We start from the raw sequence: 22,914 nt of genomic DNA, 5'->3' as shown, positions 1-22,914 counted from the left end.
CTACTCTGGGAGAATAATAACATTTTATGCCACTGTCTACTGAAAAAATAAAAGTCACACCCTAAAAGATGAACATTATGTTATATTTGGCAATTACTAAGGACTGCAGCCCAGGAAGGCATCCTCTCAGATAGTTCCAAGGAACTCTTCCAAAGAGGTAAAGGAGGAGTCAGAATATATAGGAGTTTTTGCCAGGGGTGGGGAGTGAGGGGGACAAGTAGTGGAACATCAGAAGATTACTGCTAATTACAAAAAAATCAGACATCTCAAGTTAATGATTCTAATGCTTTTCTATGTATGGGACGATGCAAGATTCTGGGCTCATTGAAATTATTACTTTAATACGCATCTTAACTATCTAGGGTCAGTATCCTCTTTTTCTCTATCCTAAATTCCCCTCAGGGTTCACCAGTGGGGCAGCTCCAGTGACTGATGGCTTGATGGAGGGCAACATTGTTTACTGGAATGGCAGGCAACATTCTTTGCCTAATGAAATAAGTGTCAGGCAACCTTTTGGTCACACCCACCATTAAAGTAAGTAGTATTTATTTGTGGCACAATGGGTTAAGGATCTGACATTGTCACTGCAGCAGCTTGGTTTGCTGCTGTTGCACAGGTTTGATCCCTGGCCTGGGAGCTTCCATATGCCACAGGTGTGGCCAGGGGAATAAAAAAGTAATGCTAATCTAACAAGGTTTTAAAAATAAGGAAGAGTTAATATGTACATTGTGAAAGCAAACCAGAAAGCAGTAAAATTTACCTTAAATTTCTGTTCTTGCTTTTAAATACTCACATTTATTTCTGATTTTCTTTTTCCCCTCCTGATAATAAGACCAATAAAAGAGAGTTAAGAGTTAACACACGAAGGGAGATATTGCTGATATAGTTATTTGGGGGCTTATTTTTTTCTCTTGATTCTTTTGATTTTCATTGTCTTCTCTCTCTTCCACAAACAGATGTGAATACACATTGAACATTGTATGTAAAGACAATGTTTGAGGCTGCATAGAATAGATGCTTCAGAAACACCTCAGGTTTGGAGGCTTAAATCTGACAGAAACCCACATTTCAGTCTGTTTATTTTGGTCCCCTGGAGGAAAGGCCATCAGCAGCAGAGGCATACAAGATTGGGAACCTGACTGCTGGTCATTTTCAGTGGATTTTTGCATCATGTCCTTTCTCCTTCCTGGTGTTCTGAACTCCAGAGATATCCCAGACTTTCTGGGTCATAAATACAGCTTTTACAAAATGATCCTATTCCCTGCCTTGTAATATCTTTCCCCCAAACTCCCAGGTTAGCTTGAGAGCATATAGTCTTTTATTACTTTAACTTTTTATTACTTTATAAAGTTTTCTACTCCAGCAAGCATGTGTTCTTTAGTTATTCAACAGCTTTATGGTAATGGTGATGAAAGGCCTGGTTCAAAATGTTCTATAGATACAATTAGAAATACTTTATATTCTTATACTATTACATGCTAAACAATTTTGTCTGGTTCTTCAAATCTTATTTCTCTTCCCAAAAGCTGTGGTGGGTTTTAACCATTTGTTATCTCATAATTTCTAGTTATTATCACAAAGGAATTATGTTATCTCATGATTTCTATTATTATCAGCATGCCTCTTCATGGGCAACAACATCTGTTTTTTGTTGTTGTTTTTCTGTTTTGTTTTGTTTTTAATAACCTAGTCATCTGTGGTTATATACCACTTTTCTTCCTAATGTTACTTGTATCTTTGTTTCTTGTTTTTTTCCTTGATCTTTTTAAAAAGTTTTTCTTTTATTGATCAATTATCCTTGTTTTTTACCTTTCTGTTTCATTAATTTCTGCTTTTATCTTTAGCATTAGTTAACATAATTATTTAGCAATTTCTTCTAAGTTTCTTGGTTTGTACACTGTTTTGCAATAAATACATTTAACATTGTATGGCTTTTTTATACTCTCCTGATATCTCCTGATAGATTTGCTATGTAGGATTTTTGTTTTTCTTCTGTTTCTAAACAGTGGTTTCTCATTTGTGCTTCCCTTTAATCTACATATAAAGCATTTTATAATCTTCAATTGTACTACATCCATCAGGGGGAAATGTGGTGTATATGATTACTACCATTTAAAATGTGTCCATCTTTTTTTTTTTAAAGTGTTGATCTTTATCTTGTGAACTAGTTAAGTTTTGAGAATGTTCTAGGTTTGTATTTAAAAAAAAAAGTCTTCTCCATTTGGGGATGCAAAGATATAAAAAGGTGTATCTGTGTGTAGTTATATTACATACATCATTTAAGATTATTTTTAATGTTCTAGATGTTTCTGCCAGGTATAGCAGCTTCTCCCCACCTTCAGCTGGAATTACTGTAAGGTCTCATATCTATTTCACAAACCTTTGGCAGAAAGAAGAAAAACTTGTTTCTGTACTTTCACAAATGTACGATCCCAGGGAGTAGGGGGAAGGTACATCATGATCTGGTAAGAAAACTAGATAATCAATAATGAGACCTAAAAGCTAATTTAAATAGTATTGGCCCCACCACAAAACTGGCTTAGTGACCCTGGGTAAGTCATCTCTCAGGGTTTCTATTTCCTCATCTCTCAATAGGGGTAGTCATACTTCCCCTACCTACATGACAAGGTTTGTCAGGATAAGCCAGGAGATAATGAATATCAACAAAATAAAGTGATAAATAAAAATACTAGTAGGGGTTGCTAATATATAGGTCCAAAATAACGAAAATATAACAACGTAAAACTGCCACCACGGGTTCCAAGGCGTTCAGTTTCTATTGGTTCCCTTCCCTGGCCCCAACCACCGTCAGCTTTCTCTGGGACACCTCCTTCCTGCTTGGAGAAACCTCCACCCAATTATATGAATCTCTGTCTTCGTAGCACCAGCAGTGTGGAACCTGCTGGAAGCGCTTTGTGAAATGTGCAGAAACCTGCCCGCAGCTAAAATTCGCGCTTCAGCACAATCAAGGCGAGCATGTGCAGTACAGCCTCCTTAGGCGGTTGGGGGCTGACTGGCAGACGTTGCCCAAATGCTCATTAATCAAGAGAGGCTTTAGCCCCGGACGCCCCTGGGTCTTTGGCAGAGTCTCAGCTACGTAGGTATCAGGTCTGAGAGCCTCAAGGGCCTCTGCGCTTTGAGCAAGCAGCCGCGGCGTTAAATCTGAGCACTCGGTTTTCGGTAGAGAAGGAGCGATGGTGATCTGGATGCGGGTTTTCAGTGAAACTGCTCTTCTCCGTCTCGCGCCTACTCGGAAGATAATTGGGTGCCGAGCCGGAGCGCTGGGTTTTCGGGCCCCCAAGCCGCAGCAGCCCGCGGGGCGTGTGTGGACACCGAGCCTCCTCCAAGTCCTCTTTACCCAGTTTGCCTTCCTGCCGCAGTCTGGGCCCAAATTAATTGTCTTCACTTGTGAGTGAGCACACGCAAGTTCCCCGGGCACGATCCTTCCATCTGTTTCCCCGAGGGGGTCCAGCTTTTCAAATATTAACCTCCCAGCCACGGGGAAAAGGAAGGCATTGGATGGAGGAAGTGGGGCTGGGAGAGGCATTTTGCACGTTCAAAGGCACCAAAATTAACTGCCAAAGCTAAAAGGATTTGCTTTCTTCCGTTTTTGACAGACGAATGAAGTGGGATGCCTGCTAGGCCAACTGCTGCCCCGGCCGGGAGCCCTGGGCTCACTTCGCAGCCTGCTGCTGAGTTTCAGACCGCAGTCCTCAGCATCTGCCCAGCTTTGCTTCCCTGCCGAAGTCTGCGAATCGATGGATGTTGGGCGCAGGCTTTCCTTGGGTGGGTTAACGTTGGCTTAGGCTAAAGCCCCACAGCTTCCACCTTGTGCCTCCTGTTTATCTGCCCACCCGCACCACTACCACCGAAGTACGTGCACCTTTGGTAGGGTCGGGGCTCCCACCCGAGAAAGGGGGAGGGCGCCTCCCCATCCCCTCCTCCGCATCCCCGCCGCGACTCGGGGTTTTACTGCAGCAGCCGGAGGTGACAGCGACGCCTTAGCCTCCTCCAGCTCTCAAAGCCCCGGCTTCTCCTGCATCCAGCGCCCCCTCCGGAGAGGTTGGTCCCCGGAGAAGTGCTAAGGAGCTTCAGGAAACCAAATTTTAAAATGTAGAAGTCGCTGGGCCGCATTCCTCCGAGGACGAGCCCGATCGCCCAGGACCGAGAGTGGCAGCGTGTGGGAAGTTGGGACCGTAGAGCAAGTGGGGGAGGGGAGTGGTGCAGCCGGCATTCTCTTCTGGAAGGAGTCGCTGGGAACAGTGCGGTTGGACACAAGTTTGCCTGGGAGTGTTTTCCTTTTGTCAATAATTAATCACCGGAATCAGTCTGGCAGAATTGGAGTTTTAGCAGTAGTGCAGAGGGCGGGGCCGAACACCTAACTCCCGGAGGCTGGAGGCACCCCGCACAGTGGGAAGCTCGAAGCAGCTGGGGAGGAGCCAAAACCTTGGTGCTCGCTCACCTAAGCCGCAGGGAGATACACCCAACCGGGAGGTAAGCATCTTCCAAAATATCTGCTTGAATCATAAAGTAGCTTTAGAAGGATAGAATTCCTGTCTTTATAAGGAAAAAAAAAAAATACTGAGCCATAATGCAGTGTTATCTGCTTATTATTTAACTACATTAAAAAAATTAAGAATTGAATGGGTTTTTCCATTTGCCTTTATGTTAGAAACTAAGATGCTTCACTCAACAAAAGCCAAACTTTATTACTGAAACTTTTCCAGCCAAAAGAAGAGAAAATTACTTGCTAACTACTTTCATTATTTACCTTTTGTGTAGTTCAGTAATAACTATTCAGAGAAATACCTTTGGGAGATGCTTGATTTCATCCTTAAAATTCATCTTTATCTAGTTTCATGCTCTTATACAATACTTTTTTGCTCATAAGGGCTACTTGAGGCATTAACACACACAATCAACTGCCCCGAAAGTGCAGAATTTCCAACAAGGAATACATTTTAACATTTTCTCATGATTATTAGGCAGTATGTTTTTTCTCAAAGATGGTTAAGTGATCATTTATAAATAACAAGACTTCTAAACTCAAGGAGAAAAGTACATATAGTCAACTTTGTTGTGGAGGTGGGGATGTGGTACAATGGATAGAGAGGGTTTAGTTATGAGCAGAGTTTCTAGATTTGTTTCAACTAAAGTGACATTCAACTTATTATCAATTAACATATGGGCCTAGCCCTTAATCAAATAAAGAATCTGAAGAATTGTTAAATGTAAATCTTCGCCTAAAACTACAAAAAAAAAAAAAAAGAAAAAGAAAGAAAAGAAAGAAAAAAGCACCAGGGAAGTTGGGAAAGTTGTTTTCCCACAAGACTTTGTGGCCTTGTGGTTCTTTTGAATAAAGCAAAAATTAAGAAATAAATGATTATTTTTGCTTGTGAAATTCTTAGATTAGTGCATAAGACTAATGAGGTTTTAATAACTTGATTTTCACATCTGAATGATTCCCATGCTTTTTAAAAGAGGCATCATTTTGATGACTGTTTCAATAGCTGTTATAGCTTTGCACATAGATTACTACAACAAACTCCTATGAAGTGCACTATCACTCATATTCAAGTATTCTTACACAACTATTTAACAACAATAAATTAACAATGATTTGTCAAACCAAATTCATGGGCATTCTAGAAATTAACTGGATATGAAGTTGAAAGTCAATAGTCCTCAACTTCAATTGGTTTCCTTAATCCACTGTAAATCTGCAAATACTTTTGTAAAAATTGTTCTTTGTAATTCTCTATTCCCTATAGTACTATATCGGTATAACCTATTTTACCACCAAGTGTACAAGGTACAAAATCTTCATTAAAAACTACCTAGATGGGATTCAACTTCCAGAGTGGTGGTGTGAAGAGCTCTGTAAACCCACCCCTTAGCGAAATAACAATAACTTTAAAATTATTATGGAAAATTGTAGATAAACAAAAGGTCTCTGGAAACTGTCAAGAGAAAATAAAGATAAGTTTGTTCTAGACAATCTACTAAATTTCAGTACAAACAGCAAGAGTTTGGATTTTGAGCCACAACCCAATTCCCACTCTAGGTGATGGTGCCCCACTCTAAGGAAGAGGGGTAGGCCAAAAACACAAGGCTCCCTCTCAAATTAGACTTCAGTCCAGGGTTATGATATATCCCCTGGGAAAGCAGGCCACCAGAATCTCATCCATCCAGCTTTGTGCTATAAGAGCGGTAAAAGATCTGAGGCTCTCTTTTTCTAACCATCCCCCTTTCCTAAGGCAAAAGAGGAAAAACTCAACAACTACAAGTTAATAACCCATTTGAAAATGGGCAAGGAATTTTAGACATTTCTCTAAAAACAAACGAATGGTCAATCATCACATAAAGATGTGTTTGTTATCATTAGTCATTTGGGAAATGAAGATCAAAAACACAAGATAACACTTCAAACCAACCAAAATGGCTATAATCAAAAAGAAAGAGAATAGCAATGGTTGGAGAGGAGATGGAGAAATTAGAATCATCATAAATTTACTCGTGGGAATGTAAAATGGTGAGTTGATGTGGAAGATAGGTTGGTAGTTCCTCAAAAATTAAACATAGAGTTACCATGTAACCCATATAATTCCACTCCTAGTATTATCCAAGAGAATTAAAAATCTATGTCCAGGTAAGAACTTGTGCACAGATGTTCACAGCAGCATTACTCATAATAGCCAAAGAGTGAAAATAATCCAAGTATCCACTGACTGAGAAATTGATAGATAAAATGTGATATGGAATGGAACAACAGAATATTATTTAATAATAAGAAAGAATAAAGTACTAATACATGCTACAACATGGACATTGAAAAGACTATGCAAAGTGAAAGACTATATGTTGTGTGATTCCATTTATATAACATATTTACAATAAGCAAACCTATAGAGACAGCAAGTAGATTAGTGGTTGCATATGGCTGGGGTGGGGGCGGGAGGAGTGGAGTTGAGCAGGAATGGGGATTTGCTGCTAAAGGGTATCTTTTTAGAGTGAAAAATAGTCTAAAATTCATTAGTAATCATTGCATAACTGCAAGTATACTAAAAACCATTGAATTGTGGGCTTTAAATTAGGTGAATTGTATGGTACTTGAATTATATCTCAGTAAAGCTAGTGTTAATAAATTATTCAAGGTATTAAGAGAATATGTGGGTTTAGAACTTAGAGTACCTGAATTTTCATGTACTACCAGACCAAGAGTTTATGTAAAGCTTTTTCCTGAAGGTCACATTGAAATAGATGAAATAATAAAGAGTGCACAGGTGATACACAGTTATGTAATTTGCATCTGTTTACACACCTGCCCAAGCTTTCCTCTCTTTAGAAATGTCCAGTGTCATTAATTCAGTCTTACAGAGAATTTGTTTGTGATGCCCTAACTTTTTGGACTCATCCACTCATATTAATCCAAGTTCAGTGAGGTCACTCGTTCCTCCTCTTTCTAGATAAAGTCTAGTCCTTTATTGGTTCTTCAGAGCAGTCCTTGAGAGAGGCCACAATGAGTAAGAGAAGGAGGGTACTTGATTTCAGCAAAAATGTACTGGTCTGCCACTCAGAACCATGGGATTGGATCATAATGCTTTGTCTAGAAATAGGAATATAAAATTAGTGAATCTGAGTTTCATGGGGGTGGTAAGCAACATCTGAACTTGTTGCCAGGAACAGGTATGAATACACTGAGCCAAACCATACCCTTAACTTTAGGGATTCAATTAAGTCTACTTGCACCAGAAAACCTCAAGATTCTCCATTCTCACTAGGCCAAGCTTATCTTTCCAGGTATATGTTTAGAAGAGCATACCATGTACATGAAAATGAGTTCTATGCAGGTTTTGACCACCAAAGCTTTGGTAGAGATCCTACTGTCATATTTTGTCAGATTTCTACAAAGGCATTTTAAAAGTCCAACAAGATGTGTATAAATTAAATACATATGGGGAAAACTTGATCATAGTTAAAATATTGCTTTGATCAGTATTAATAATTCTTTTATTCAACATATTTATTGTGCATCTACATTGTGCCATGACAATTCTAAGACCAGAATGAGTAATAAAGAAAACAGACAAAAATTCCAATCCTTGAGGAGCTTAAGTTTTAGAGAGGCAGTCATATACATATATGTGTGTGTGTGTATACATATATATATGTATATATTAAGTGAATTATATAGTGTATGAGTAGGAGGTAATGGCTTTGGAGAAAAATTAAGCAGGGAAGGAAATGAGGTACGATTTTACACTGTGGCATCAAGCTAGCAAGTAAAATTACAGAAACAGATAATGTAAAGATCTTGTACGGGATGGGCCATAAAGATTACCTGTTCCACGTTAACTTTTCCCCTTGAGAGCTTTGGTTTCCCCTTCCCATCAGCGTTGTTTTACTACTTTGGATTTATTGCTGTTTCACCAAAGAAAATATTATATTTGTCCCAACACATTCCAAGCAAGCACAAGGAAGACATAACTCCATACCTTTTCTAAAGAACCACAACCTAAATAAAACACCGCCTTATAACAACAAAAATTCTTGTTAAGGGAAATCATTAGCCTGGGCTTTCAGTTTTCTTCTGGCCTTTCTCTCTTGCTTTGCCCTGGATTCTTGTAGTCTGCCAGAGAACTGTATGGTAAATAATTAAGAACCACTTTCTCAAAGTGAACACCTTTTGAAAGAGTGAAGAGGGTAGGGGAAAGGTTGAAGGGAAGAAAAATTTCCAGGCCACTCTGGAAAGGTGAAAGGAGAACACATCTTTCAGAACTATAGAACAGAGATGGACCCCCACAGATCAACTGGAAAAAAAAGGGAGAAAGCAATGAGAGAGCCTCTGCCTTCCCAGACTGTCCCAGAATCTCTACTCTGGGGCACCTGGCTTAAAAGACACCTGAGGACACATTGCTCCTGTAAAATATAATAGGTGTGGCAGCTCTCCTGAAATAGAACTTTTAGAAAACAGCTTAAAAGGGAGCAGGGGCTTGACTTTTTTAAGTCAAAAGGGAACGTTTATTTTAGGCTTAGAGGAGAAGCGTTGAAGAGTGTTCAGTGTCAAGTTAGAAATAAGTCAAAAGCCTCCCTGCAATAATGGTGTTATTATGGAACACAGAATTCTCATTCATTTATTCAACAGATTTTAGTTGAGCAACCACTATGCGCCAGGTATTCAGGGAGCAATACAGACCTTGCTTCAAAGATCTCTCTTTCTGGAGGTTACATCATATGCCTCTTGCTACAAAGTAGTCAAAGCACATAGTGATGGGGAAAAGAACTTTTTGACCTGCCTGTCCTGAGACCCCCTTCTAAACTGGGTTAGAGCCCCCTTTGTAATACTACATGTCCCTGTCATAGCACTCACCACACTATATGGGATGCTTGAGTGACTGTCTCTCCTCCTCTCTAGAAAGTAGGCTGAGGAAAGTTAAGTATGTCAGTCTTATTTCCTAGTTTATATCCCTAGTATATGCTTACTGAATATTTGATTGGATTGATGGATGGATGGATGATTTGCCAGGTTGTGACCAGAGGTCTCTGCATAAAGAGACAGACTGCCAGAGTAGTTAAGAGTGTGTGCTCTACATTAGCTGTGAGACTTTGGGTCAATATTTAAATTTCCCAATGCCTCAGTCTCCTTATTTGCATAATGACTATAGAAATAGTGCCTCTAGGAGTTCCTGCTATGGCACAACGGCGTGGGTGGCGTCTTGGGAGCACTGGACACAGGTTCAATCCCTAGCCTGACACAATGGGTAAAGGATCTGGTGTTGCCACAGCTGCGACTTAGGTCACCAACTGCAGCTCAGATCTGATCCCTCACCCAGGAACACCATATGCCACAAGGTGGCCAAAAAAGAAAAAAAAAAAATAGTACCTATATTACAGTGTTATTAAGTGAACTGCCTAAAGTAATACATATAAAGTGGTTAGCAAAGTTCTGAGACTTAAGTTGCTCAATAAATATCCACTATTATTACCAATACAGAATGGCAGTTTCCTGGGTGACAGTTTGCTATTCAAATATTACATCCCTGCCCTTTCAGCTCAATTATAAGATCAAAGGATGTCCATAGGAATTCCAAGCTAAAGTTATCACTTTGGGTTCAGGTCTCTGAAAAAATTAAAAAGAGAATTTGAGAATGAATGTAAGTAGGATATTGAACAAGAAAATTACAAGGACTAGAAAAAGAAAGAAGGAAAAAAGTGCAAGATGGCACCTCCAAAGCAATTTTTGGGGGGCAATAATATTCCTGCTCTCACACTCATCAGCCAAAGTGCCAGCTCATCTCTGTTCTGAAACATACTTGTGCCTCACAGAATGTCATGCCCAGTAAACATCAGTAACTGTTCACTGATGCAGAAGAAAGAAAAGTGGAAAAAAAAATTTTATTTGAAGTCAAGTCTTATCTAAACCTAAGAGTCTTATACTATATTTTTGCTTCTTTTAAAAATTTAATAATCCTCTTTTTGTGTAAAACCTTTAGTCAGAATTATCACAGTGCCTCTGCACATGCAGTTGAGTATTACCTTCTGAAGATGAAATGCCAGCCTGTGACCAGCATATGAAAACCTAGTAACTTTAATGCTTCCCTCTATTGCTTTTAAAGAGAATATCCCCCTTCAATGGGATATTGAATTCTGTTGTAGAAATAGTATCTTAGATTCCTCACCAACCAAGGGGGAAATCTCCTGATTTTTATCTTCTCCTAAGAATCGTAAATTGCTTCACCTTTATTAACTCATCCACTTAAATTCATTTTTAAGTAAACTTAGCTTAGAGTCACTTTATGGGTAGAAAAAATTAGGCAAAGGAAGAATGTGTGGCCGATACTGATATTTCAGTCACCAACTGTTTTTATTCTTTGAGGCTGCAGATACTTTACTCCACAAGGGAGAGCTTGGTCCTTAAATTTTTAATAGCATATTTTATTGTCTAAAACTTTAAACAAAGAAAAAAAATCAATCAGGTCAACCTAGTTTTGGCTTTGATGGGCAAGAAAATCAGGTTATAATTCAGGACAAAAAAGTTGTTCCACAGGTTTCCTCCACTTAGAAAACAAACCCTGATACAAACATAAAACAGATGTTATGGTCATTCCTCCCAACTCCCAACCCCTCCTCCCGCCCCATGACCACGTTACCCACTTACAGCATTTGTATCTGACAGGTTCAACAGAGTCACCTGAAATGAATCTCTTTAGAGAAGGAAGAAAATGCATGTAGAAAATAAGAGGAAGAAATAATTGTGATAAAAGTTATCATCTGTGAGCCATTATTAATATCAGGCACCATTAAGCATCTTTTACCAATGTCATGTAACCTTCATGACAACACAGAAATAATCAACCATCAACCATCTCTGTGTCACCATGTAACTTCTGTTTACAGAGGTTAAACAATATCCTGAATATCATATAATGGCAAAGTCCAGTTTGCCAATTTCAAACTCCACTCTTGGAAAAGAATTTAATGATGTAAATCATTCTCCAATGAGATATTGAATTCTGTTGTAGAAATAGCATCTTAGGTTTGATTAAAGTTTAGTAATCTCTTCTTCAACCCTTCCCACTGATTAATAGCAACTCTCAGAAGGTGTTGTCCAGGACTCTGTTTGAACAGTGTTCCTAATAGAATCCTCACAACTTCAGTCAGCCAACCCCTTCCCCCTTAAATTGCTCTCATTGTTAAATGTTTTCCCTGAGGAGTTCCTGTCTTGGCTCAGTGGAAATGAATCTGATTAGTATCTATGAGGATGCATGTTCAAATTCAATCCCTGGCCTTGCTCAGTGAGTTAAGGATCCAACGTTGCCCTGAGCTGTGATGTAGGTCGCAGATGTGGCTCAGATCTGGTGTTGCTGTGGCTGTGGTGTAGGTCCACAGCTATAGCTCCAATTAGACCCCTGTTGGACCCTTAAAAAAAAAAGTTTTCCCTGAGATTAACCTCTGAAAACAATAAAAACAATTCTAAACCTTCCCCTCCATAATAGCTTGTAACACTGTTTAAAATCTTTTAGATCTTTTAAAATCTCCATGATGCATTCCTTCCCCAGAATCTTCTCATACCATTTCCCATTGAAAACCTAGATTTTCTCTATCTAGCTTCCTGTCGATGTGCTCAACTTACCGGACTGAATGTTTTTGTTTGTTTGTTTTTGTTTTGTTTTGTTTTTGTCTTTTTGCCATTTCTTGGGCTGCTCCCGCAGCATATGGAGTTTCCCAGGCTAGGGGTCTAATCAGAGCTGTAGCCACCAGCCTATGCCAGAGTAATGTGGGATCTGAGCCGCATCTGCAACCTACACCACAGCTCACAGCAATGCCGGATCCTTAACCCACTGAGCAAGGCCAAGAATCGAACACACAACCTCATGGTTCCTAGTCGGATTTGTTAACCACTGAGCCATGACAGGAACTCCCTGGAATGAATGCTTTTAACAGCTGGAAGAAGATGCTCACAAAGCCAAGAGCTGTGGCTCCCTTTCCTTATCTGTGGCACAGTACATCTATAAATACTTAAGCATATTGGTGCAAGTGTCTGATTGTCCCCCCCATAATTCATATGTTGAATCCTAACCCCCAAAGGAGATGGTATTAGGAGATGGCCCTTTGGGAAGTTCTTAGGTTGTGACAACAGAACCTTCATGGTGAGATTAGTTTTCTTATACAAGAGGCTCCAGAGAGATCCCTTGTCCCCTACACCACATGAGGACACAGCAAGAAGGTGGCAGCTAGGAATAGGAGGAGAGCCTTCACCAGAGCACAGCCATGTGGTACCTGGATCTTAAACTTGTCAGTCTCCAGAATGGTGAGAAATGAATTTCTCTTCTTATAAGCCACCCAGTCTGTGGTGTTTTGTTGTAACAGTCCGAATAGACTAAGACAATTAATTGGACCGCTTATTTGTCAACCATTTCACAGCACTATTGGCTCATTTTGAAGTCAAGTAAAATTCCTTAGTCTTTTTTTATTTGAACTGATTGGGGGCCCCATTTTCCCATTTTATCCTTGGACAATTGACTTTTCAAACTGAAGAACAAGACTTTATACTTTGCCCAAAATTTCACCCTCAATTGTTCTTAGAACTCTGTAATCTGCTAAATTTTTTATAACGCCACCCCATAACTTTGGTTCATCTGCAAATTTGATCACCTATACTTTCTCTGACATAATTCAGATGGTCAGGAGAAAATGCAGAGTCCTGGGGCTCACCATTAAAGACCTGCTCACCATCTTTATGATGCTTCATCAATTACAAAACAGTTTCACAAACATTATTTTGTCTAATTCTAACTACCCTGTGAAAAAGAGATTATCACCATTCTAGATATGAGGACAAAGATTCAGAAAGACTGACTTGCCTGAAGTGATACAGCCAATAAATGACAAAATACAAAACAAGCCTTAGGGCTTCCGACTCTGTTTCCAGTGCTTTTTCAAAGCCAGATATTTACAGTGATTAACCTAATCTCTCCAACCTCCCCCACATAGATACCAACAGAGACTAATTAAAATCAAGAAGCATTTTCTACAAACAAAGGAAACCCAGTTTTGCACCTAGAAACCCAGTGTATAAAGCAGATTAAAAGCCAGCTACTCTGATAGAAGTGAGATGGGAGACTCTTAGCTTCTGACTCTTTGTCCCACCTGGGGTCTCCCCTGCCATAGATGATGATCTATCATTTTCTGGTCCTTAGAGTACACTGGGAAGTCACTAGCCAATGACATGTGCTCAAACTGTAACCTGTAAATAAATTTTAAAATAAGGCTAGCTTGTCATGTCTTGTTTTTATAATGTATTCTAGAGTTTTGTGGAAGATTATACCTCTAAAGGTTTAATAATCTTTTACACAGAATAGAATTGTATTAAGGTTTGAAGGTATCTTGGTTTATTAAATTCAAATCTTAATTTCACAGATGAGGAAACTGCAACACAGAGAGAAGTAACACACACAGAATCATTCCTCAGAGGAGCAAGAACAAGAACCCAGACCTGGACCCTCCTAGGCAGGTAGATTCTTCTGATTATATCATGGAGTCTCGCCTTTAGATATCTGCCCCTGTTTGCTAACAAGATGACATCTTTAACCAGATGGAGCTTCTAGCTCTCACTTAAGCAACCAAGAAACATTGATGATATACTTGATATTATAATGGCATTTAAGATGATACAAAGAAGTAAAATGTAGCAATAAGCTTTAGTAAAAAAAAAAAAAAAAAAAAAAAAAAAAAAGCCTTGGAACAGTGGTTCTTAGCTTACAGACATTAAACACAAATAGTACATGCCCAAAACTGTTAAATCAAAATTTGCAAATATTTCAAGGGTTTCACAGATTCTACCCCCACCCACCACCACCAAGTTTTTGGCCTCCTGGTTAAAAACCTCTGGCCAATTCCAGTACAAGTGCCAGGGTCAGTATTACATAGCACCAGCTACTATCTTATTTATGGGTTTGCTGGTTAGAGCTGCTTCTGTTTCGGCATCCTTAATCTTTTATTTAAACGGAGCAATATCATATCCTGGAAGCCCCTTGATACAAAAGAGGAGTATGTTTCAATAAGTACTTAGTTAACCAGAGGGCACAAATTAAGAGAGAAATACATTCAAATGAAAACACGTTTTAAAAAAATGTTAATGAAAGTAAGGCTGGTTAGTGTTCATATGGGACATTCATTTTCTTTCTGTTTAAGAAAGAAAAGTAGAATGGGAAAAAACCTAGATCTACCCACTTTTATTAAATCTGTAGTAAATGGGAAAAAAAGAGTAGAGGGTGTGAGCAAAAAGAACCTGATTTCTCTTCTGAATGATTGTTTCCTACTCCATCCTGTTTTTTGCTGTAATGTTTTAAAAGATTTATGGTTCTGAAACAATTGGCATCTGTTCTGCATTTCAAAATAGTTTGGGATGTCCCACTATTAAAGTTATTGATAACGAGGCTTAATTTTGCTTATTCAAAACTAGTTGTTGGACACAGCCTTTGCAAAGCATTTGTAAAGGCAGTTGGTGCCATAGAAAGACCACTTTGGAGTGAGGGTATCCTAAGACTGAATCCCAGTGTTTCCTCCTTGGCTTCTGACAGTAGGTGATGTACAAAACCTTAATGAGTATCAGTTTCCTCATCTGTGCAATGGGGTAATAATATATTTTTTTGTCTCCTTTGTGACAAGCACACCAGAACTGAATAAACATTTTGGAGAAGCTTGGGCTTATCAGACACAACTTAGAATAGATTTACAAGGAGATCCTGCTGAATAGCATTGAGAACTTTGTCTAGATACTCATATTGCAACAGAAGAAAGGGTGGGGGAAAAAATGTAATTGTAATGTACACATGTAAGGATAACCTGACCCCCTTGCTGTACAGTGGAAAAATAAAAAATAAAAAAAAATAAAGTGATATTTAACTTCTTCCAAAGCTAATAAAACTATGGGAAAAAATATAAAAAAAAAACATTTTGGAGAATAATCTCTAAAAGTGGCTTCTAGCTTAATAAGCGATAAAGTTCACACATTCTCCCTTAAAAATGATCCCATTGTTGTACTCTTTTTTTTTTTTTTCAGGGCCACACCCACAGCATATGGAAGTTCCCAGGCCAGGAATCAAATCAGCTGCAGCTGCCAGCCTATGCCACAGCCACAGCAACATGGGATCTGAGCCACGTCTTCAACTTACACCACAGCTCAAGGCCATGCTGGATCCCTAACCCACTGAACGGGGCCAGGGATCTAACCCATATCCTCATGGACATTAGTCAGGTTCATAACCCGCTGAGCCACAATGGGAACTCCCCATTCTTTTTTATTCTTTGCCTGGTATTCATAGCCTTAGCTATGAAGTATATTAGTATAGTGTAATAATCATAAGAGCTAACATTCTCTTAGGCTATGTCCTATGTATTATACTAAATACTTTATAACTTTTAATCATCCCAGAAATTATATGAATGAAATTCTACAATCATTTCTTTTTTTTTTTTTGCAGTAGAGGAAATTGAGTCAGAGAAGTTGAGCAACTTAACCAGGGTCAAACCCAGGCAGGATCCAGAGCCAGACTTCATAACAACTTATCACACTGCTTCTAAACAGGATTCTTGCCCAGCTCCCCATGTGGTCACAATGAGACTTTGGGCATCCATTGCTTCATTTTTTTTTCCCTGACTTTTTAGGGCCCCACTGGGCACATGGAAGTTCCCAGGCTAGGGGTCAAATTGGAGCTGGAGCTGCCAACCTACGCCATAGCCACAGCAATGCAGGATCCAAGCCATGTCTGCTACCTACATCACAGCTCATGGAAACGCTAGATCCTTAACCCACTGACCAAGGCCAAGGATTGAACCCATGTCCCCATGGATACTAGTCAGGTTTGTTAACCACTGAGCCACAGTGGGAACTCCCATTGCTTCATCTTTAAAGTAGGAATCATTTGAGTGAAGCCTTTAGCCATAGCCTACCACGGTGATACTTAAAATATATTTCTGTTAATTGAAAAGGAGTCCACATTATAAGATTCTAGTGTTTTTACGGAATAGATCTGAATTCACTTTGTAGGGCTTCTGTAGCCACATACTCCAACATTGGTGGCTTGAAATAAGAGAAAAATATTCTCTAATAGTTCTAGAGGCTAGACGTCTGAAATCAAGATGTCAGCAGGGCTGCACTCCTTCCAAAGACTCTCAAGGGGAACTCTTCTTTCCTTCTTGCGGCTTCTGATGGCTTCCTGATTTATGGCTTCATTAACTCCAATCCTTGACTCAGTCTTCCCTAGCCTTCTCCTTTCTTTTCTGAGGACACTTGTCATTGGATTTTGGACTGACCTGGGTAATTCAGGATGAGCTTTTGCAGGATGAGCTTTAGCTAATTCCTGCTACAAAGACACTTTTCCCAAATAAGGTCACATGCACAGATTCCGGGATGTGTACATATCTTTTAGAAGGCCACCATTTAACCTACTACAATATCTGAACCCAAATATTTTTCTGTCCTAGTAGATTTCCTCTGGTATTCTTGACAAACAAGTCCGTGTTCATTCCAAAAGGGAAAAGAACATTTAATCTCACTCAGATTAAGTTTATAGTTAAATTGGTTTCAAAATCTACTGGTTGAAAATATTTTTTCTAACATGCCCAGCCTTCTCCACATTTACTTGAGAATCAACAAAGTTCTTAGGAAACGAACAATTGTTATCTCATTTAAAAGAATAATCTTGGAGCTCAGTCCTTTTCTACTTTTTACCAGAAGCATGCAGGTACCCATGCACTTGGGAGCAGGTGAAAAAGAATGAAGTCAGTGTAATATGTCTACACCGATTTGCTCAGGAGAATGAGAAATCCAACAGGCCCAATTGTTGTTGAGACTTTTTTCTTTCAGTATATCACTGAAGCACAAGATTACAATATCTAATTAATTTAATTGCCTGAAAGCAACATGTCTTGACATAACTTTATAAACTCCTACCTTTGCTTTCTCACCTCCTCTTGCCCCACCCCAGAAACTAGCTTATCTGGAATACTAACCAACTCAGTAGGGAAATGTCCACTGATGTGGGGGTTGGCAGAGAGAACACCTCAACAATACTGTGTCTATTTCCAAGATCCTTGGAGCCAGCCTAGCTCTCTCCGCTCATTTTCCTAAAAGCAGAGATAAAGAAGCAGATCAGTCGAGGGCAGTAAAAGAGCAACAGACTAGATCACTATTGTCACACCAAAAAATCACACCTATTAAAGTTCAGTGTTGCTGTTCACCAAAATAAGAAAAACACTGAGCTCATCACCAGAAGATTTTTAGACAATGAAATAAGAAATAAAGAATAAGCCAGAAGAATGAGAAGGAGGAAGAAGGACAGAAAAATAAACAAAAACGACAAAAAGTTTTATGAACAATGTCATCCCCAAAATGTCTATTCAATACTATCCCCAAAATTGCAAGAAAAACAGAAAAGTAGTGTTAGAAAATATTATTAGAAGAGTCTTGGTTGACCAGTTGCCTTTGCAACCAGATTTCCTTTGGCAGAACACTGAAAACAAATGCTTAGCAGGTATGCTTTTGACAAATCAGTATTGCAGTAACTCCCTTTCTTTGCCCTCAAAATATTCCCGAGGGGGGGGTAGTATTCTATTTCTGAAGACATAGAAAATATAATGATAATAGACAGAGATGAAACAAAGGCTTGATTTTTCCTGCTAAAGATTCTAGCTCCTAAGAAAATTGAGTCCTTAGAAGCAGAGTAAGCAGGTATTTCCTTTACCAAAATGTTGGTTTGATGGCTGGGGAAGCTAGAAGAGCTGGGAAAGAAAAGAGACAGGCAACTTTGTTATGATATGCATGGCACATTGTAGCCAAGAAAGGGGTTTGTAATGACAGTAGAAAAGTAGCCACTTTTCCACTTTTACTCCTTTGTAAATACTCTGGATTTGGGGATCCCAAGAGCCCTTTGTTTCACATCCTTGTCAAAAACAGGTAAGCATATCACAGAATTTATAATTCTCACAAGTACCATAGGAAACTAAGCTACTAGAATTTTGCTGATGCCAAGAATAAACTTAAATAGGTCTACCCTCCTCTCAGAAGGTTCTTTGCAGTTCAGCAGTTTCCAATTTTCCTCTTACATCCTGAAAGCCAAGAAGGGAACCCCAGTTAGGATCTAACAATTATTATTTGAAGACCTTTTGAGGTTATTAATTTACTTAGCTTTGGATGGTACTGCTATGCAATTTTGCCAGACTAGTAATGCCCCACTACAAATTGAGACTCTCAGTGACGTTTTAAAAATATTGTTCAGACTATTTTAAAGTGTATTTAAAATTTCAGTCCTTCTGAATTTTTAGAGTTATTCATGGATGTTTAAAATGCTTAAATTGCGGAGTTCCCATCGTGGCGCAGTGGTTAACGAATCCGACTAGGAACCATGAGGTTGCGGGTTCGGTCCCTGCCCTTGCTCAGTGGGTTAACGATCCGGCGTTGCCGTGAGCTGTGGTGTAGGTTGCAGACGCGGCTCGGATCCCGCGTTGCTGTGGCTCTGGCGTAGGCCAGTGGCTACAGCTCTGATTCAACCCCTAGCCTGGGAACCTCCATATGCTGTGGGAGCGGCCCAAGAAATAGCAACAACAACAACAACAAAGACAAAAAAAAAAAAAAAGAAAAGAAAAAAAAAAAAAAGCTTAAATTGCAACAAAATGCACATAACATAAAAATTCACCTCCTTAGCCATTTTTAAATGTAAGCTTAGTAGTGTTAGGTATATTCACATAGTTGTCCAACCAGTCTCCAGAGTGTTTTCATCTTGCAAAGCTGAAACTTCCTATCTATTGAACACCTCCCAATTTCTCACTGTCTCCGGCCCTTAGTAACCCCTGTTCTACTGTTTTATGAGTTTGACTATTCCAGATCTCTCAGATAAGTGAAATCAAACAGCATTTGTCTTTTTGTGACTGGCTTATTTCACTTGGCATAATGTCCTCAAGGTTCAACCATATTTGTAGCATGTGTCATAATTTCCTTTCCCTTTAGAGATAAGTAATATCCTATTGTATGTATTGACTATGTTTTGTTTATCCATCCATCTGCCAATGGACATGTGGGTTGTTTTTGGCTATCGTGAATAATGTACCTTAACACGTGTGTACATTTAATGACTTAAAAAATGACTGTAAATGTGTTTTCAGGCCACTGTTAGTGTTGCAGCTCTATTCATTTTTTACCTCTAAAAACAAATTGACAGCCCTTGGGGACAATACCTTCAGAAGGAATAAGCCACCTAGAAGCTATACTCTTTCCTCTTTTCCTTCTTTATAGGATAACAGGGGTTCTTTTTCTTTTTTAAAAAAATAAAATAGTAACAAAGAGGTTCATCCTGGAAAATGGCACGACGGTTAAAAACTTGACCTAGGAAGCCTACTCTCCACTCAAAAATTGGGAGAAATAAAGAAGGACGCTTAAAATAAAGAATATATACCTCCCATAGGAGTCATTGAAAAGACACCAGGAACAAGGCAAGACATATCATCCCCAGTTACAAGTTTCTCTTCCTATTCATAACATCTGCTCAGCCTTAGTATACATGCTGCTCTTCTTTAGTTTCATTCTATGTATCTCCTTACGATAGCTAGAGAACATTGAAATTGGTATAATCTGTACTTGGTATCTCCTAAATTATTATTTATAAATTTCTGCTAAAGTCAAATTCCACATTTTCTTTCCCAGCCCTAAGTATTTCATTCATACATTCCTCTGGAGTCTGTCATAAGATGCCAATCAACACGGGCTGCTTTGAAATTACAGTATTCAACACACACCATGTTGCCCAGTGGCCTCAGTTGATAGTGAGAATAGAAGTACCTGTTTTCTATTGCTCTGCTTTTGTTGGTGTTAATGAAAACTGCAGGTAATAAGATTGGTTCAGATAGCCACCAAAAAAACCACTCTACTCTTGTGTATATTTCAAATACACACCATACCAACAATAACTTGGCTAAACTGTTGGTCAGTCTTTTTCCTTTTAGTATACTCTTTTAGTAACTCACTTCAAATGTACAATATTATAAAACTTAGAGTAACTTAGTTGCCTAAATGCAGAAACAAGCTTTGACTTACAATTGTGTGCTTCTTTCTCTCTGAGGAGTCTATAAAATTTTCCAGCCAATTCATGAATGCATAAAGAAATTGCCCTATGGCTGTTTGATTCTCTTCTCTGGCTTTGATTTATCACAAGCTTTTAAGTTGGCTTTCTTAGCTCCCTTTAAAAACTTGAACTTCAAATCCATCACTTCTGGTCTGACTTCCAATATTGTACCTCAGTATCAGCATGAGGAATTGCTTGCCAGAGGGTGACTCGAGAGTATTCTAGGATGAAAAGAAACTGGGAGAAAATGTTAAATAAGAATATTACCTTGTAGGGGACACAGAAAACACTGGAGTTGCCCACAGAAAACTTAGAGCAAGATGTCTGGAAATTGGGAACGATCTTGTATCTGACTCTTACATAGACAAAATATAAGGTTTCACCTTCAATCATACAAACTTTTATCTTTGTGAATCAAATCGTGTTCATGTCAAGAAGCATGATATGACATCTTTGTGACTAGGTCCCCAAGATAACAACCATGGCATAAAGTTGTGCAGTGCACACAATGGTGTGTGGTAGCCCTGCCCAACGTACATTGTTAAAAATGTATAAAGATTGCTGTGCCTTTCAAATAGTGGTTTGTGGTAATAACTATATACGTACATTATTTTATTATTATATTTCAATGTTCTAGGCAGTTATCTAGCAAACATAAATAAGGGCTGAGGTTTTTTGTTTTGGGGGGGTTTTTTACTATAAAATATACAAGGCCCTCCATTGTTGAGGTAACCATTATAGAATATTCCATGAAGACTCTTCAACTCTATAATTTAATAAAATCTTGCAAATAAGGTTGCACCAATCCACAAGGAACAATAAATACTACTATTACTATCACTCTGACTCTTAAAATTATTTCTAAAGTTCTCACAAACTATCCCTACATTCCTTACCACATCACTAGACAGACTTAGAGGTATTAACTATTATCTTCATTTGAGACAGAAAAGCTGTAACACAAAAAGAGTTTGGAACTTCTCCAAGGACACAAAGTAGAGTGAATGAAGAGAAATAAAGAGAAAAGAGAATAAAGAAAATAAAATAGAAGGGACAAGAAAAGAAAAAAAGCTGTAAGAGAATTCAGGTCTCCAGATGTTCTCATCCTGGGATTTTTTTTTTTCCATTAGAGCCACTTTTCTGCCTACCAGTCTTAAATTATTCTTCACCTAGAGTAAGCCCTTGTAAAAAGCCATTTTAATGGGATTTAAAACCACATTAGAAGTTTTTTATTCCCCCAGAGATTCCATGAGCTTTTAACAGTATGGGGAAATTAAAAAGCATTTGTCACAATAAAAAAAAAAATTAGTACCAACTCCCTTCCATCCTACAAAAAGACAGATTGTACTGAATTTGACAGTACTTAGAAAATAATCTGTATAATACTTATTGCCTGAAAGCAGACAGTGAGAATTTATAGGTACCTTTTATGTGCCCCACATTGTGCTATGAAAATATTAAATAAGTACAAATGTGGTCCCTGCCCTCCACATCCTTAAAATTCAATCAGTCAGTCAGCTAATCAGCCAACCAATTCACCAGCCGGTATATACGTACCTTACATTCCAGGCACTGGGGATAAAGAGATGACCGTGACATATTCCCAGTATTCAAAGACCTCATAGTCTAGTGGGGAAACATTGCACATGGCTAATTGTAATACAGTATAAGTGCTACAATGGTAACCCTTAAGAGACATCAGTATACTATCCTTGGAAAGAGTGGTCTCCTGAGAATGTTTCATAGAAGAAAGAAGATAAGCACTACATCTTGAAAATAAATAGGTTTTATCTAAAAGAAAAGGGGCACAAAAATATTTCTAGAAAAGAGGATGAACTAAAATGTGGAAGCTTTAAAGTGAATGGCATTTAGCAGAAGAGTCCAGAGATGATGCAGGAGGGATGGACAAATCAAACTGTGAAGGGCCTTAAATGAATGTGCCATTTCACAGGACATTGAAGGGTTTCAAGCAGAAAAATAAATCTGTAATTTTAGATAATTCCAGCCACAGCATGGCAGATTGTAAGGTGAAGTAGACAAGTTGGACACTATTTCATTAGTCCCAAGCAAGATATGAACAGAGTCTACAGCACTGCCTAATGAAATTTTCTGCAGTGCTGGAAACATTCTATATCTATGCCATCCAGTATGGTAGCCGTGGGTCACATGTGGCTATTGAGCACTAAAAATTTAAATTGCCACACATTGGCTAGTGTCTGTCAAATGTGACAATGCAGAAAATATTGGAGATGCTGGCACTTGAGTTAAGCCTTAAGGGGGTGGATTTCCAACT

At 38.7% G+C, this 22,914-nt stretch overlaps 1 protein-coding gene across 7 annotated transcripts in view; it reads left to right on the top strand.

The window, feature by feature from the left end:
- Positions 2,879-22,914, top strand: part of SPTSSB (serine palmitoyltransferase small subunit B) — a 36,680-nt gene continuing 16,644 nt past the window's right edge. For 2 of the 7 annotated variants that reach the window (XM_005669958.3, XM_005669959.3), the window contains exons 1-2: positions 4,235-4,494; positions 13,921-14,014. The gene's annotated coding sequence lies outside the window, so the exon portion shown is untranslated. Of the gene's footprint in view, positions 4,495-13,920; positions 14,015-22,914 lie in introns of all 7 variants that reach the window. The other 5 variants (XR_002337741.1, XR_002337742.1, XR_002337743.1 and 2 more) reach the window with 5 other exon arrangements.

Source organism: Sus scrofa, chromosome 13, assembly GCF_000003025.6.
Source record: "Sus scrofa isolate TJ Tabasco breed Duroc chromosome 13, Sscrofa11.1, whole genome shotgun sequence".
NCBI classification, from domain to species: Eukaryota; Metazoa; Chordata; class Mammalia; order Artiodactyla; family Suidae; genus Sus; species Sus scrofa.
Note: the sequence above shows the minus strand (reverse complement) of the source record. Positions and strands in the feature narration are given on the sequence as shown.